The following is a 14507-nucleotide window of genomic DNA, read 5'->3' as shown; positions in this document are numbered from 1 at the left end:
ATAATACCATGAGCAGTGTCACATCATATTTACTAGCCTGCTCCCTTACATTGGCAAATAGATGGATAAATAGCTCCATAAATAGATAGAACTAGTAAGCAGATTATAGTATTTGAATATTATTTAATTTTATATTTTCACTACAAGTGAGTTTAAACCTTTTTTATGTTTTTTTATGTTTATTATTAGACATTGATAATTTTTCTTGTGTAAAATGCTTATTTATAAATATAAAATGCTTATTTATATATATTTTTTTTTATTTGAGAGAGAGAGAATGAGAGAGAGAGCACATGAGAGGGGGGAGGGTCAGAGGGAGAAGCAGACTCCCTGCCGAGCAGGGAGCCCGATGCGGGACTCGATCCAGGGACTCCGGGATCATGACCTGAGCCGAAGGCAGTCGCTTAACCAACTGAGCCACCCAGGCGCTCCTAAAATGCTTATTTACATTCTTTACCAAATTATTTTTTCAGGGGGTTCTCTCTCATTTTTTTTTGTCAATTGATTTCAATTGTATTTTGTTGATGCTAACAATATAATATATCCATCATATGTAATATATCAATTTTCCTACTGTGTCCTTAACATTTTCTTATTTTTAATAAGATTTTTTAAACATTGTTTTGTACCTTATGTTTTTCTTTTTATTTTTTTGAAGATTTTATTTATTTATTTGACAGAGAGCACAAGTAGGCAGAATGTCAGGCAGAGGGAGAGGGAGAAGCAGACTCCCTGCTGAGCAGGGAGCCCGATGTGGGGCTCGATGTGGGGCTCGATCCCAGGACTCTGAGATCACGACCCAAGCCGAAGGCAGACGCTCAACCGACCGAGCCACCCAGGTGCCCCTCTTCCTTTTTTAAATGTACTTCAGGTACATAGTCTTACATTTTTAAATAGTTGTATTTTGAATCTATAGCAGAATGCTAAAGAGCATCAATGAAAAAATAACCAATTTTACCATTTGGTTTTTACTCAGTTCCAAAGGTTAATGCAGGTTTCCTAAGGTCTGCTTTAAACCTTAACCAGAAATGATAATTGAGAATGAACTCACCACTTTTCAGGATAAGAGGAATGCTGAACGAACATGAAAAATCCCAGGGATAACTCATTTCTGGGATAATAAATAGCTGAAGACAGTATTTAGCATGAATTAAAAGAAATTCAATTCATTCTTTTTTTTTTTTAAAGATTTTATTTGTTTGACAGAGAGAGACACAGCGAGAGAGGGAACACAAGCAGGGGGAGTGGGAGAGGGAGAAGCAGGCTCCCCACTGAGCAGGGAGCCCGACAGGGGGCTCGATCCCAGGACTCTGGGATCATGACCTGAGCGGAAGGCAGATACCCAATGACTGAGCCACCCAGGCGCCCCGAAATTCAATTCATTCTTATATTTCGACATTGTAGAAGTCTATGAGGTAGTTATTGCCAAGAAATACCATTGATGAAAAATCATGAATTTCTGCAAATGATGTTAAAAGAATCAAGGAGTTGACCCTTAACAGTGAAATAATATGACTTCGTAAATTGTCTGGGTCAAAACAAGAGATCAATTAATACAGAAAAAGGAACTGGACCAATTCTGGAACAAGATAGATATATTTCCTTTAATAAATTCTGGCTAAAATATCTCCCAATCACTTCTTTATTACAAATTGAGAGGTGAAACTATAACCAAATTAGTGATGTTTTATATTGTGCATAGAGGTCAACATCAAAAAACCAGGTGTGGAGTGGTTACTGCCTCACATGAGTTTACAAAAAGGTGGGATATATACCTAGCAATTTTGGAGGATTCTAACTAGTAATTGAATACAAAATTCTATCTATATATCAGGGATAGACCTAAATAAAGAATTTGTCTTACAGAATACTACAATAAAAGTAAGCACAATGAACAAATGTTATGTGCTTAACATATATCCAGCTCTGCATTTAGTATGTTACATGGATTTCTTTTTTTTTTAATTTTTTTTTTTTATTTATTTGCGAGAGAGAGAATGAGAGACAGAGAGCATGAGAGAGAGGAGGGTCAGAGGGAGAAGCAGACTCCCCGCCGAGCAGGGAGCCCGATGCAGGACTCGATCCAGGGACTCCAGGATCATGACCTGAGCCGAAGGCAGTCGCTTAACCAACTGAGCCACCCAGGCGCCCTACATGGATTTCTTTAATTATTCCTTTTAATGGTCCCATGAAGAAACTCTAGTTTTATTTATTTTTTGTAGTTTCAAGTTTTATTTAAATTCTAGGTATTTAACATATAGTGTAATATTAATTTTAAAAGTAGAATTTAGTGATTCATCACTTACATAAAACATCACGTGCTCATCACAAGTGCCCTCTTTAATACCTATCACCCATTTAATCTATCCAGCTGCCCACCTCCCTTCCAGAAACCCTCAGTTTGTTCTCTATGGTTAAGAGCCTGTTTTATGGTTTGCGTCTCTCAGTCTTTTTTTTTTTTTTTTTGCCCCATGTTCATTTGTTTTGTTTCTGAAATTCCACAAATGAGTGAAGTCATATAGTATTTCTCTTTTTCTGGCTTAGTTTGCTTAGCATAATACACTCTGGCTCTATCCATGTCATTGCAAATGGCAAGATTTCATCCTTTTTGATGGCCAAGGAATGTTCCATTGTATATATATACCACTTCTTTATCCATCCATCAGTTGATGGACATTTGGGTTCCTTCCATAATTTGGCTATTGTTGATAATGCTGCTATAAACATTGGGGTGCATGTACCCTTAGGATCAAAATTTTTGTATGCTTTGGGTAAATACCTAGTAGTAAAATAGTGGGAACATAGGGTAGTTCTATATTTAACTTTCTGAGGAATCTCCATACAGTTTTCCACAGTGGCTGCACCAGTTTGCATCCCCACCAACAGTGTTAGAGGCTTCTTCTTTCTCTGTATCCTTGCTATCATCTGTTGTTTCCTAAGTTATTCATTTTAGCCATTCTGACAGGTGTATGGTGATATCTCATAGTGGTTTTGATTTCCATTTCCCTGATGATGAGTGATGTTGAGCACCATTTCATGTGTCTGTTAGCCTTTGGATGTCTTCTTTGGAAAAATGTCTATTTGTGTCTTCTGACCATTTCTTAAATGGGTTGAATTTTGGGTGTTGAGTTTTATAAGTTCTTTATATATTTTGTAAACTAACCCTTTATCAGATATGTCAATTGCAAATATTTTCTCCCATTCCACAGGTTGCCTTTTAGTTTTGTTGATTGTTTCCTTTGCTGTGCAGAAGCTTTTTATCCTGATGATGTCACAATAGTTAATATTTGGTTTTGTTTCCCTTGCCTCAGGAGACATATCAAGTAAGAATTTGCTATGGCTAATGTCAAAGACGTTACTGCTTGTGTTCTCCTCTAGGATTTTTATGGTTTCATGTCTCACATTTAGGTCTTCAGTCCATTTTGCATGTTGCTGTCCAGTTTTCCCAACACCATTTGTTGAAGAGACTATCTTTTTTCCATTGTGTATTCTTTACTGCTTTGTTGAAGATTAATTGACCATAAAGTTCTGGGTTCATTTCTGAGTTTTCTATTCTGTTCCACTTATCTAAGTGTCTGTTTTTGTGCCAGTACCATACTGTTTTGATCACTACAGCTTTGTCATATAACTTGAAGTCTGGAATCCTGATGCCTCCAGGTTTATCTTTTTCAAGACTGCTTTGGCTATTTTGGGTCTTTTGTGGTTCCATACAAATTTTAGGATTGTTTGTTCTAGCTCTTTGAAAATGCTGGTGGTATTTTGATAGGGATTGCTTTGGGTAGAATAGACCTTTTAACAAGCTTTGTTCTTCCAATCTATGATCGTGGAATGTTTTTTCATTTCTTTATGTCATCTTCAATTTCTTTCATAAGTCTTTTATAGTTTTCAGAGTCTAGATCTTTTACCTATTTAGTTAGGTTTATGCCTAGGTATCTTAGAGTTTTTGGTGCAATTGTAAATGAGATAGATTACTTGATTTCTTTTTCTGCTGCTTCACTATGGGGTATAGAAATGCAATAGATTTCTGTACATTGATTTTATATTCTGCAACTTTACTGAACTCATGTATCAGTTCTACCAATTTTTTGGTGGAGTCTTTCAGGGTTCCTACATAGAATATCTTGTCATCTGCAAATAATGAAAGTTTGACTTCTTCTTTCTTGATTTGGATACATTTTATTACTTTTTGTTGTCTGATTGCTGAGTCTAGGACTTCTAGTACTATGTTAAATAATGATGGTGAGAGTGAACATCCCTGTTTTGTTCCTTACCATAGAGGAAAAGCTTTCAGTTTTTCCCCATTGTGGATGATATTAGCTACTGGTTTTTGTGTATGGTCTTTATGATGTTGAGGTAGATGCTTTATTTTGTCAAATACATTTTCTGCCTATATTGAAAGGAACATATGGTTCTTATCCTTTCTTTTATTAATGTTGTGTATCATCTTGATTGATTTGTGAATATTGAACCACTCTTGCAGCCCAGGAATTAATTCTACATGATTGTGGTGAGTGATTCTTTTAATGCACTTTTGGTTTCAGTTTGCTAGTATCTTGTTGAGAATTTTTGCAACCATGTTGATCAGGGATATTGGTCCATAATTCTCCTTTTTAGTGGGGTCTTTGGTTTTGGAATCAAGGTCATGCTGGCCTCGTAGAATGAGTTTGAGAGTTTCCCTTCCATTTCTATTTTTTGGAACACTTTGAGAAGAATAGGTATTAACTCTTTAAATGTTTGGTAGAATTTCCCTGGGAAGCCATCTGGCCTGGACTTTTGTTTGTTGGGAGATTTTTTATTACTGATTCCATTTCTTTGCTGTTTATAGTTCTGTTCAAGTTTTCTATTTCTTCCTGTTTCAGTTTTGGTAGTTTATATGTTTCTAGGAATTTATCCATTTCTTCAAGTTTGTCCAATTTATTGGCATATAATTTTTCATAATATTCTCTAATAATTGTTTGTATTTCTATGGTTTTGGTTGTGATCTCTCCTCTCTCATTTGTGATTTTATTTATTTTGGTCCTTTCTCCTTTCTTTTTGATAAGTCTGGCTAGGGGTTTATCAATTTTATTAATTTTTTCAAAGAACCAGCTCCTGGTTTCATTGATCTGTTCTATTGGTTTTGTTTGTTTTTGTTTCTATTTCATTTATTTCTGCTCTAATCTTTATTAGTTCCCTTCCTTTGCTGACTTTAGGCTCCATTTGCTGTTCTTTTTCTAGCTTCTTTAGGTGTAAGTTTCAGTTGCATATTTGAAATTTTTCTTGCTTCTTGTAGGCCTATATTGCTATATATTTCCCTCTTGTGACCACTTCTGCTGCATCCCAAAGGTTTTGGAGCATTGTTTTCATTTTCATTTGTTTCCATGTATTTTTTTTTTTAAAGATTTTATTTATTTATTTGAGAGAGAGAGAATGAGAGACAGAAAGCAGGAGAGGGAGGAGGGTCAGAGGGAGAAACAGACTCCCTGCCGAGCAGGGAGCCCAATGCGGGACTCGATCCCGGGACTCCAGGATCATGACCTGAGCCAAAGGCAGTCGCTTAACCAACTGAGCCACCCAGGCGCCCTCCATGTATTTTTTTTTAAATTTCTTCTTTCTTTCTTTTTTATTTTTTTTAAAGATTTTATTTATTTATTTGAGAGAGAGAATGAGAGACAGAGAGCATGAGAGGGAAGAGGGTCAGAGGGAGAAGCAGACCCCCCGCTGAGCAGGGAGCCTGATGTGGGACTCGATCCCGGGACTCCAGGATCATGACCTGAGCCAAAGGCAGTCGCTTAACCAACTGAGCCACCCAGGTGCTCTAAATTTCTTCTTTAATTTCCTGGTTAAACCATTCATTCTTTAGTAGGATGTTCTTTAACCTCCATGTATTTATGGTCTTTCCAAATTTTTTGTTGTGGTTGACTTCAAGTTTCATAGCATTGTGTTTGGCAAATATACATTGTATGATTTCCAGTTTTTTGTACTTGTTGAGCCCTGATTTGTGACCTGGTATGTAATCTACGTAATCTATTCTGGAGAATGTTCCATGTGCACTTGAAAGAATGCTGCTTTAGGACAGAATGATCTAAATATATCTGTTAAGGCCATCTGATCCAGTGTGTCATTCAAAGCCACTGCTTCCTTGTTGATTTTCTCCTTAGGTGATCTGTCCATTGATGTAAATGGGGTGTTAAAGTTACTTACTATTATTGTATTATTATCATTGAGTTTGTTTATGTTTGTTTTTGTTTCATATATTTGGGTGCTCCCAAGTTGGAGGCATAAATATTTACAATTGTTAGGTATTCTTGTTGGATGGATCCCTTCATTATGATAAAGTGTCCTTCATCTCTTGTTACATACAGTCTTTGGCTTAAAATCTAAATTGTCTGATAGAAGTATGGGTACTCTGGCTTCCTTTTGATGTCCATTTGCATGATAAATGGTTCTCTATCCACTCACTTTCAATCTGCAGGTGTCTTTAAGTCTAAAATGAATCTCTTGTAGTTAACATATAGATGTGTCTTATTATTTTTATTTTTAATCCATTCTGACACTGTATGTCTTTTGATCAGGGTATTTAGTTTTAAATTTACATTCAGAGTAATTATTGATAGATATCAGTTTAGTGCCATTTTTGCACTTGTTTTATTGTTTCTGGAGATTTTCTCTGTTCCTTTCTAGTCTTGGTCACTTTTGATTTTTCTTTCCCAATCAAAGAGTCTCCTTTAATATATCTGGTGGAACTGGTTTAGTGGTCACAAACTCCTTTAGTCTTCATTTGTCTGGGAAACTTTATTTCTCCTATTCTAAATGACAGCCTTGCTGGGTAAAATGTTCTTGGCTGCATATTTTTCCACAGCACACTGAATATATCATGCCACTCTCTTCTGGCCTGCTAAGTTTCTGTGGAGAGATCTGCTGCTAACCTTATTTGTCTTCCCTTGTGAATTCAGGACTTTCTTTGTTTTGCTAGCTTTTAGGATTTTTTTCTTTATATTTTGCAAATCCAGGAGGCTGGACATAACTACAATATGTCTTGGTGTTGGCCTGCTTTTGTTGATTTTGATGGGAGTTCTCTGTGCCTCCTGGATATGGATGTCTGTATTCTTCCCCAGATTAGGGAAGTTTTGAGCTATAATTTCCTCCAATAAACTTTCTGACCCCTTTTCTCTCTCTTCTTTTTCTGGGACTCTTATGATATGAATGTTATTGGGCTTTATGGAGTCACTGGGTTCCCTAAGTCTACATTTGTGATCTAATATTTTTCTTTCCCTCTTCTTTCCAGCTTCATTATTTTCCATAATTTTATCTTCTGTATCACTTATTCATTCCTCTGTTTCTTCCATCCTTGTGGCCACTATCTCCAGTTGGTTTCAGATTTCACTTACTGCATTTTTCATTTTGGCCTGACTAGTTTTTAGGTCATTTATCTCTGTGGTAAGAGACCCCTGGTGTCTTTTATGCTTTTCTCAAGCCCAGCTAGTATCCTTATGATTATTGCCTTAAATTCTGAATCAGGTATATTATTTATATATGTTTTATATATATATATATATATATATATAAAATCCAGGGATTATATCCCTGGATGTGACCTTTTCTTGTTCTTTCTTTTGGGATGAATTCCTCTTCCTGGCATTTTGTCTATGTCTCTGTCTTCTTCTCTGTGTTAGGAAAGCCTGTTATATTTCCTGTTCCTGGGAGTAATATCTTTATGAAGAAGAGGTCATATACTACCTAGGGCCTGGCGCTTCAGGAAGTGGTTCAGGTGTGCTGTGTGCACTCTACCATTGTGTTTTGGCTGCTCTTTCCCTCAGGTTAGTCCTCTGCAGAGTTTCTCCTTGCCTGCAGTGGGGAGTGTTTTCCTCTCTTTTTGTGGTCAGAATCTTAATATACCTATTTTTCAAATAATCTAGATTTTGCAAATAACATGTTCTTAGGTTCTTTCTGCTACTTGTACCTATCAAGCACAGAGTATGATGTATGAAGGTTTTTCAAAATAATCTCTTTATGTGTTCTCCAAGTATTGGCAATAAACGGAAGATATTTTTATAATACTAAAATTTCAAAAAATATGTAAAAGATAAGGTATTCGTGTGTGTGTGTATCTACCTCTATTTCTCTATCTATCTCTATGTGTTTGAATGAATGTTGCCTTTTACATCTACTAAAATTCAGGACTAGTTTAAATGGAAATAATACACAATAGCATTGTAAAATCCACTTGTTTCTTATAAATATATTTTTATAATTTTTCGTTTCTGACATTTGTGCTTTAAGTCAAAAGTACTTATGTGAAAGCAATTATTTTTTCTTTCTTTTTTACCCATTTTCTCTGAAATTGTGTAGGAGGAAGTAAATCACTACCACTCAATCCCTGACATTAATTCAACAGACACACATTTTGATTTCAGAAGAATTATGGAAACATTCTTTCAGAAGAGAACAATGAAAGATAGCATTTTGTGTTTAGCACATTTCCCTTTTCCAAGTGGTAATGGAGCATTGTAACAGCAAAGTAAATTGCTTCCTATTTCTATCTGCTTTATAAAAGTGTGACACTGACTGAGCTGCATCATTGAGAGCATATCTGAACACAGCTAAATGAAAAGTTTTATGTGATGGTAGAACTAGGCAGAATTATTTTGTCCTTGGATGTTTTGATGATTAACAGTGCTTAGGTCATTGATTTGCATACAGTAGGGTGATATTCACAGTGGTGTTAGGAAACTCCATTTTTAATTTAACACATTTTTATGAAGGGAATTTTTATATAGATTTGACTTGAATTAAGGGATAAAGCAAGGTGCTAGAGCACTAGTAACAGGCTTCCTGGGAACATGGTGGGAATGATGTTATTGAAGCCTCACAGAGAGTTTGAAGTCATAGAAACAGAACTGCCCAATAAGAATACCAATAACAGAATATTGACTGCTCACATTGGGCAAGGCTAGACAGAGGTTATTAGGAGTGATAAATACCTTCAACTTTCTCTCCTAGCCCTCTGATTTCCTATGATACCACTGAACAAACTCAATCAGAGACCAGAAATCAAGAGGGCCTGGGTGATGCCATATGTAGGACTAAGCATCCCTGAGCACAGAACAGGGCAGGGAATTTTTTAAGTTTTAAGGAGAGTGACAAACCCAATTAGTAGGTATAATATATATGCATACATATATACATACATATGCATGCATATATACAAGCTGACTGGTAGAAACTTTATCAAGTCTAGGCTGTTTAATGGCATAATGTCAGGTACAAAGTTCACATTTCTGAGTCATCTGCATACAAACATTCTATACATGAAATTATAAGTAGAATGAGTTGATGAATCTAGAATGATTGTTATTATAACAATATCAATGCTTTTCAATATTGAATGACCATTAATTCCTACTAGGTACTATATTACATGCCTAGTATATATTTTCTCTAATTCTCACAATTAGTCTGCAAAATAGATGTTATTAGATTTACTTTACATACAGTGGAACCAGGTTTCAGTATGGTTAATTAAGTTGCCCAACGTCAGCCAAGTAGTAAGTAGTAGAAGCAGTATTCTTCACTAGGTTTTGAAGATTCAAAATCAACATTCTTTATGTAATTGCATTTTGGCTTCTAGGTATGTAAGTATTTACCAAAAACAGAAAGAAACAACATTAGATTAAGGACCCAGAGTATGTCTAAAATTCATGACCATGATTTCAGTAACTATTGATCATTTTTATTTGAACTCTTTTTTTCTGCAACTTGAGTAAAAGCTATGGAAAATTTTGAAAAGCTCATCTTGGGCAAATGTTCATAATGAATAATTCACAAAATGTCATATAATTTCAGACAGTTTACAGAAATTAAAGTCCATCCATAAATTCTTTCCAGGAAAGAATGCATGGACTATAGAGAAATACCAAGGACTTATTCTAATCAATTAGTAAAGCAGAGCTATCCAGACTCGCAGGTCCTGGTGCCACATAAGACCATGGAAGCATAGTTACTCCCCAAACTGTTACTGTCCACAGATTATTAAGATAAAATACCTTATTTGTATTCTTGGCAAGTTCCTCTTTCTTTCTAACAAAAAAAATACTTATTTTACTTTATTCTGCTCATGCTGCTATAACAAATTGCTATAAATTGAATGGTTTAAACAACAAACATTTATTTCTCACAGTGTTGGAGGCTAGGAAGTCTAATATCAAGGTGCCAGCAGATTTAGTTTTTGGTGAGGGCCCACCTCCTGGTTTCCAGAGAGCCACCTTCTTGTACCCTCACACGATGAGAGACCATTTTTATCCTGTTCTTTCTTACAAGGTCATTAGTCCCATGCATGAGAGATGCACCCTCATGACTTAATTACCTTCTAAATGCCCCACCTCCAAATACCACTGCATTGGCATTTAGGCTTTAACATATGAATTTTGGGGTAACACAAACATTCAGTCCATAGCATACTGAAAGACTATTACAGGTAAAGGTCAACAAGACAGATACGGTCTCTGAAGTTCAAGTAGATTTATAATGGCCATGTCATAAGATAAATAAAAAGAATGTTGAAATAGAAAATATGAACAGAAGCCTTGTTTAGGTCAGGTGATGAGATAAGTCTATGTGAAGACGATTTTTAAGTTGAAATGGAAGAATGAAAGCAGACAAGCAAAGAGCTAGGATTAAACATTCCCAAGAGAGGAAATAGTAAAACCCTTAAGCAGAAAGACACTTGGCATATTTTAAGTAGTGGAAGGCCAAAGTTGAATGGAGCAAATTGAATGAGGGAGGACAGGCATAACATTAGGGTGGAAAGAAGGGAGAGCTTAGATTCAGAGGGCCTTCTTGGTCATGGTGAAGCCCTGCAGGAGAATGATTTGATCAGTTCTTTTTGTTTTAAAGATCACTCTGGCTCCTGTATATTAAGTAGATTTTAGAGAGGCAAGAGAGGACACAGAGGGATCATCTAAGGAGTCACTGAAATAGCTACATAAAAAAATGATGGTGGCTTTAACAAGGTTGGAGTGGAAATGGAGAAAAGTGAATGGATATTAGACTTTAGACATAGAATGAAAAGGACATGCCAAACTTGGATATGGAAAGTAAGGCAAAGATGAATAAGTGGAGCATTACCCCAGAATCTCTGGCTTTAGCAACTTGGTAGACAGTGATGCCATTTACTAAATGAGTAACAGGTTTTGGATAAAAAGAGAATCCAGACTTATGTTCTGCGCACAATAAGTTTGAGATGATTAAGTGGAAATGTCAAGTAGAAATTTGAATATACCAGTCTGAGGTTCAGAGAAATGGTTTTGGCTTGAGATATACTTTGAAAGTAATCACCAAACAGATGGCCATAAAATTTGGTGAGGGGTGAATATAAAGTGAAAAAATACTGACCCATGACATAATTTGAAGGTACTCTAATATTTAGAGCTCTGATGTAACTTATGAAATCAGTGAGAATATTGAGGAATGGCCAATAAATTAGGGAGAAAACCAGGACTGCATATTGTTGTGAAAGGAAATATGAAAAGTTAAGAAGGAGTTTATAAAAGGTGAGATGATAATGTATAAAGAGCTACTGAGAAATCAAATGAGATAGGGATAGAAACTTTTTTTTGGCGGGGGGGAAGTATGTAAGTCTTTGGTGGCTTTGACTGTATAGCTTTTGTGGACTGCAGTGGAGATTAGCAATGTTAGCAGAGCAAGTGCAAAGTAATAAGTTGTCTAGACAATTAGTCCTTAGAGTTTTGCTGCAAAAATGAGAACAAAGAAATGAGTTCTCAGCTAGAGAGTTATTTTAACTAAGTTGCTTTTTATTTGTTTAAGCTGAAATAGAACAGAACATGGAATTATAAAGATAAGAATGCTCCAGACAGAATTTCAGAACAACAACAACAAAAAGTGATGATATAAAGGAGAAAGAGAATAGGCAAAGGAAGAATGTCCTTGAGAAGAAAAATAAGGATAGACTCTAGTTGTCCAGGCTAACATACATTTAAAGGACCTCCATTGTTTTATGACCAAATAATTCAATATTAATACCAAGAATCAAAATTAATTTCTCAGGATATATATGAAGGAGCAGAGAGAAAAAACAAACTCTGAATCAAGATACAAATTCAGAGCATTCATTTTATCTTCATTATTTCCCTCTGAGTTTTAGAAACTTCCGCCTTTATAAAGTTCACATGACAAATACAAATCATCTCAAAAATGTTTCTCCTTACATAAAGAAATACTATATTAAAGAAGAATAATATAATTTCTTTAAAAAACTAACAGAGGTTTAGAAACTGCAATTAAAAATAACAACAACAACAACAACAACAACAAAAACTCATGAAGAATTCTGATAAGCTCTCCAGGCAGGGATGGATATTTGGAAAGGAGATTTTACAATCTGTTTCTTAATACTCCAGACTTGTAAATTCAACCCTATCTTGACATCTATAGCTAGATATCTAATGAGCATCCCAAAATTAATATGTCAAAAACAAACACTTGATTTTCCCCTTACTTACTCTGAATCTGTTTCTTCCTCTGAACTTCTCATCTCTGTAAATGGTAATAATGATCCAATGATCCATCCAGTTAAGCAAGCCAAAATTTGGGAGCTATTATTGCCCCCTGCTCTCTTTTCTGCCTTTCTCAGCTGAATATCTCAGGTTGTATTGTCTCCAAATTGAGCATACATATAGAATCTGTCAGATTCTATTCTTACCATTTATACCCTACTCTAAGCCATTAATAGCTTTTGCCTAAAATAATGGAATAACCCCTACCTGCTTCTACTCTTCTCTCTTTGTTATCCATCCTCCACAAAGCAGTCACAGCGACCTTTTAAAATCAGAACTCAGTTCATGCTAACTCCCTGCTGTAAACTCTCTAAAGTTTTGCCATCACCCTTAGCATAGAAGGCTTCCATATACTTTTAATTTCCTACTCTTTTGTCCCTCACTTACTACGCTGCAGTACATTGTCCCTTTGATCTTTTCATTCAGCCAGGTTCTTACCTAAGTTTTCCCTCTGCTTGAAGGGGTCTTCCTCCAGATCTCTGACCCTCATTCTTGTTATAATGGTCTCAATGGAAACATCAAGTTACAAAATAACCCAAGAAAGATACAGCGCTATGAAATAGCAGTAAGTCAAATGTGTTCAAATAGTGAAAAAAAGTTTTCTACCAATTAAGTGTTCTGTCGTAAATAGGAAAGTGATGCTAGAGGTATGTGATTCTTTAAGCTGGAATAAGACTGGCATAATACATGATTTTCAGATGAAGTAGGATCTTAGTAGGCCCCATAATTTAACTATGTTATTCATATTATTTTATAAGATTTCTTAATTATAGGGGTGCCTGGGTGGCTCAGTCGGTTAAGCATCTGCCTTCAGCTCAGGTCATGATCCCAGTGTCCTGGGTTTGAGCCCTGCATCGGGCTCCTTGCTCCGTGGGGAGCATGCTTCTCCCTCTGCCTGCTGCTCCCCCTGCTTGTCCTCTCTCTTTCTCAAATAAATGAATAAATAAATCTAAAAAAATTAAAAAATTCTTAATTATAGCCAATGAGTATGGTAAATGAGCTTATTAATGTATGCAAATGTACTATTTTATTGTCATTTTAATGTTATTTTTAAGCTGTAACTTTGACCTTTCAAATGAAATAGTTAATGGTATTTGATTATCACTATGCAAAGTCTTAGCATTTAACAATAACTTAAAATCTAAATTAATTTTGTTGGGTTTTATTAATAGTTGGGCAATTAGAAAACTGAAAAAAAGAGAGACAGAGATGATATACAATTAGATTGTGAAGGTTTAGCAAGACTCCATAATCATTTTTCTAACATCTCTCACCACTGATTATATTTTGCATGTCTTCCACAGAAACCACAGAATTAGTCTTCAAATCTACTCTCAATCAATTAAAGGAAATGACAAACCACTTTATTAGTGAAACATACTTATTTCCATCCTTTGGTTAAGATTCTATCTGTTTTCTATCATAATTTCAGAGACTTTAATTTGACATCAAATATTTGAATACAGTTGCTACTTACTTAAAACATATTTATTTTTCATTTACTATGTATCAGACATTGTGCTAGAGATCTATGACAGAGAAATGAACACGACAATCCTGGTGCCTGTTATTAGAAGGTGACATTTCTTAGATAGCATAATTCTGTATCCCCTTACAAAGATGGTTTCCTATATTTGCCTTTGTATGTGCAAACAAATAAATCACAGAAAACAAAAGCCAAAAAACAAAAACATGATTCAATGAGGGTAGAAGAGAAGGATCATATTCCCTTTCTCCTTAAATGGTGGCCCACTTGGGCGCCTGGGTGGCTCAGTTGGTTAAGCGACTGCCTTCGGCTCAGGTCATGATCCTGGAGTCCCGGGATCGAGTCCCGCATCGGGCTCCCCGCTCGGCAGGGAGCCTGCTTCTCCCTCTGACCCTCCCCCCTCTCATGTGCTCTCTGTCTCTCTCATTCTCTCTCTCAAATAAATAAATAAAATCTTTAAAAAAAAA

This window comes from Leptonychotes weddellii, chromosome 8 (assembly GCF_054177405.1).
Source record: "Leptonychotes weddellii isolate Sample4059 chromosome 8, ASM5417740v2, whole genome shotgun sequence".
NCBI classification, from domain to species: domain Eukaryota; kingdom Metazoa; phylum Chordata; class Mammalia; order Carnivora; family Phocidae; genus Leptonychotes; species Leptonychotes weddellii.
Note: the sequence above shows the minus strand (reverse complement) of the source record.